This window comes from Haemaphysalis longicornis, unplaced genomic scaffold, assembly GCF_048455015.1.
Source record: "Haemaphysalis longicornis isolate Haplotype H1 unplaced genomic scaffold, Haemaphysalis longicornis Haplotype H1 scaffold_3, whole genome shotgun sequence".
Classification (NCBI taxonomy): Eukaryota; Metazoa; Arthropoda; class Arachnida; order Ixodida; family Ixodidae; genus Haemaphysalis; species Haemaphysalis longicornis.
Window position 1 is genome coordinate 122,769,351 of NW_027526335.1, and position 4,232 is coordinate 122,773,582.

Sequence of the window (4,232 nt, forward strand, 5' to 3'; positions counted from 1 at the left end):
CTGCCCACCTTCGTTGATCCATTGCCCTCAACCTCATCTCAAAGAATATTTTACTCTGAGCTTCTCTAACTTCAAACGACGCCCAGCCCATATCTCCCTGAACTGCTTCGTTGTTTTTCCATGCGCGCCTAAGGCAAAAGTCCTACCGTTCTCTGGTTTACTTCAAGGCCTGATAGAACGTCTGATTTTAAGCAGAGTACAGCATTCGCAAACGTGAGACCCGGAACCATTACTCCTTTCCACATTCCTCTTACTACTTCATATTTGTTATACCCCCACAGAGCTCTATGCTTCATTATAGCTGCGTTTCGCTTTCCCTTAACCTTAAAGGAGCCATGAAGAGAAAACAAAAGTTTGTTTTATTCGAAAGATTAGGTGTTTCATAGTACCCCAAGCGCTTTCCCGGAAGCAAATGATGCTTTATTCACTGAGAAATAAGGCAATTTAAGCCAAAATTTTAAATCTCCCGCTAAAATTGAACATTCCGTGACGTGTACAATGGCGTCATAGAGCCGGTCCATGAAACAATTACTTAGTATGTCGACTCCATATAGCACCCACACGCGGGAGTCGATCGAGACGGCGGCCATTTTAAAAATACTAGTAAAACCTAGTGCACCCGAAGCCCTAGTCATGGAATCGCCTGATCCGGAGAACAAAACTCTCGCCGAGGAGCTCGGGCTTGCATTTAACAACCTCACACCACAAAAACGCTCAATGCTTCTAAGTGCACGAGCGGCAAGAGTTGTGGGATACGCGGTGGACGGGAAAGCGACCATTCCGCGATAGCCACAACAGACGAACGCCCAGCCGTCGGCACCGCTGCCTCGTCAGCCCCGTCGCGACGGACGAATATAGACTGGTACGTATGTGCCGTATTTTGATTACGGTTAATAATAGTTCAATTTCAGTAGCAGTATCACTTATGCCAGTTGGCCGGTGTCGTGTATGGAAAGCCGTTCGAAAGTACTCGAACAAACTGAAGTTTTCAGTGGTTGTAAACTGGAAACGAGCTCGTAACGACAGCAGCAAGCCAACACCATTCGAAACTTACGCGACGACTGGCACTATCTCGTCGCTTCTTGCTGTTCCTTACTCCCCTCGTTTCTATTTTTACCTTTGCTGGTTGGCGATATGATGGCCAACCTCCTGTGAAGGGATTACGATACGAAGCAAGGTCGCGGCTGTGCGTGCTGGAACGGTTCGTTGGCCCCGAAGAGCCTCGAACCCGAAAATTCGTCTGCGCGACGGCGAGATGTCGAGCTCGGCCGGCGCTAGTTTCGTATGCATTGGCGCACACGCTTGTGAGTTCGTTCGGACCTTCAACCGTTTACTCCACCGTTCTTTGTCATAAAAAGAATGTGCAGTATGTTTCACGGGCATTTAGCTCGCTATGCAAACTGTAAGCCCTGCCTAACATGCGTTTGCTTTTGCCGGCCTCCGCCAATCGCAGAGCATTCCCAAGTGACATCACAGGTTCTGTTGCGGAAAATGAGCTGGTGGGTCGCATGGTCATTTCCTTTTTTCCTAATTATGTAGCTTATTTTAGCGAAGTTTGCGTTATAAGTGGTGTCGTTATGGTTCTAACGAGGCAATCTTTCGAATGAATCAAACTTGTGTTTTCTCTTCATGGCTCCTTTAAGTTGCTCCTCGTGAGTACTTAAGTAGTTATCCCCTTCGTTTATCCACACTCCCAAATATTTATATTCCTTCACTCTAGGTAATTCGCCTTGCTGGATAGACACTACGTCGGTGGTAGCGTCATTGAAAACCATTATTCCTGATTTTTCTGCACTGAAATTTAATCCGAGGTCAGTGGCTTCCTGGCCGCAAATATTTATTAGCCGCTGCATATCGGTTTGGTTATCAGCTAAAAGAACAATGTCGTCTGCGTATAACATTCCAGGAATATGTTGTTGTACCACTTCGCCTTGCAGCATATGGGTTAGGCTAAACCCTACTCGACTTTCTTCCAGTTTCTTTTCTAACCCTGCCATGTAAAGCATGAACAGTATTGGGCTCAAAGGGCATCCCTGTTTCAGTCCCCGATGGATGTTGACCTGCTGGGCGCATTTCTGTCCTTCCCAAGTATTGTGCACTCTATTGTCTTTATAGATTGCTATAAGGAACTGTACTAACTCGTCATCTAATCCCTGGAGTTTCAGCATTCTCCACAGCCGTTCTCTGTTTACGTTGTCATATGCCCCTTTAATGTCCAAGAACGTAATCCATAGTGGTCTCTTCTGTGCTTTCGCAATTTCAATGCATTGCGTTATCACGAACAGATTGTCATCCAGTCGCCTGTCTTGTCTAAATCCATTCTGCAGTTCCCCAAGTATTTCATTTTCTTCCATCCATGCTTGAATTTCTGATTTTATCGCCTGCATTACGAATCTATACACCACTGACGTTACTGTGAGTGGTCTGTATGAATCAATACTGGCTTTGTCTCCTCTGCCTTTATATATTAAATTCATCCTACTTTCTAACCAGTCCTCTGGTATTTGTTTGGTTTCTATCACCTTATCTATTGCCCTCCTAAACGATTCCTTACGTTTAGGTCCAAGTAGGTTTATCAGTTGCATTGGTATTCCGTCAGGGCCCACTGCTGTCTGGGGGGAAACCTTTTGCTCTGCTTTTTTCCAATCAAAGTTGCTCAAACTTATTTCCCTTTCCGCAGTCTTTTGTGGCGCTGATGTTATCGGTGCAGGTTTCCCTACCACTATTGTCCTAAACTTCTCACTAATCACTCGATGAATATGCGCCAACGCGTGCTCTCCTTCTAAATGTTCCCCCTCCTCATCAATCAAGAATTTTTGATGGTTATCGTTTTTTGAGCTTAGCGATTTTACATGGTTCCAAAACTTCTTGGAACACTTAATAAAATCTAATCAAAATAACACCTTGATTAAGTCAACAGGTACAATCAATCCGTCAACCTATTTGTGCGCAAGCTTGAGTAGAAATCTGTGCCCGTTCTGCAAAGCCTGTGCGCGTACTCTCAATGCCAGCGCAGCGTCGCATAGCCAAAGTTGCACATACGCTAATAGGCATACTAAACAACTTTACAAGCACCAATGCATGCTTACTTCGAAACAGTAACGTTGTGACGTTGTAAAGAACACCCATTTTTTAAGAGTGTGTTATACTGCAAGGGACCTAAATAGAGCTTGCTTGTGGCTCGTAAGGAGTCTTGATCAGAAAGTTCGGTATTTTTCTCCGAAACAACTAGTTAAATCTTGGGAAGACAAACTGGTGTATCTGGCGACAAATGGGCGCAGAGAAAACCGAGGGCTGAGGCAAAAATAAGGGACATAACAATAACGAGAGGCATGGACTGATGCAATAATTCTCAGGGAAACTCGCGTAAAGAAAGTAATGAACGGAGTTAAAAAGAAACTGAGCAATTTGTGTCTGTCCTCCATGCAAACCCGCTGCCTCCGGAATGCTAAACCAGCACGGTTCCTCAACACCCCACCGCTCGCTCGCTGTGGGCAACTAGTAGTGGGCCTCATGGATGCGTTGGGGCTATCGCCTTGGAAACGTACGTTAGGGACATGTACTGAGCTTATACATGAAGAATTTCAGCGTACAGGTTACACAAGTCGGAAGTAGGAGCAAACAAAGTACGTTCTCGCTTACTTACTCTTTGCTTGGGTATGCGCACGCGGGTATGTTCGGAGTAGCAATTATCGCATGAAGAAGATGAAACCGCAAAAGAAAAAGGAGGACTAAAAAGAATAAAGCACATATTGGGGAACTGGGCACTGATGATTTCGCAATCACCGCACCATAACTGGTGCTTAGGGGCCCTTGCAGTTTTTCTGCTCTGAATAGTCCACGGAATTTATGCGAAAATCAGAAATGCAAATGCCACAAACAAAAATCCGTAATTTTTAACACGAAATTGTTTTATGTTGCGATCTACAATGATTTGAATGGCGTCATATACGTCACGGAAATGACATGACCAGAAAAAAGTTATATTGACGCGGTGGGGCCAGGATTCGAGCCGGGCTCTCCGTCGCGGCCACGTGAGTTGCCGAACGCTCTGCACACTGCGCCATGAGCTGACGCACATACAGCTGTATGAACGCACCATGTATCCTTTATATAACCTCCTCCATTTAGAGGGTGCTGCCATCTGAGACAGGTAAAGCGAAGTAGTGCATCACGATGCCAGTGAGCGCCGACAGTTGGCGCCAGCTGAGCTCGTCGCAACGCAACTTATG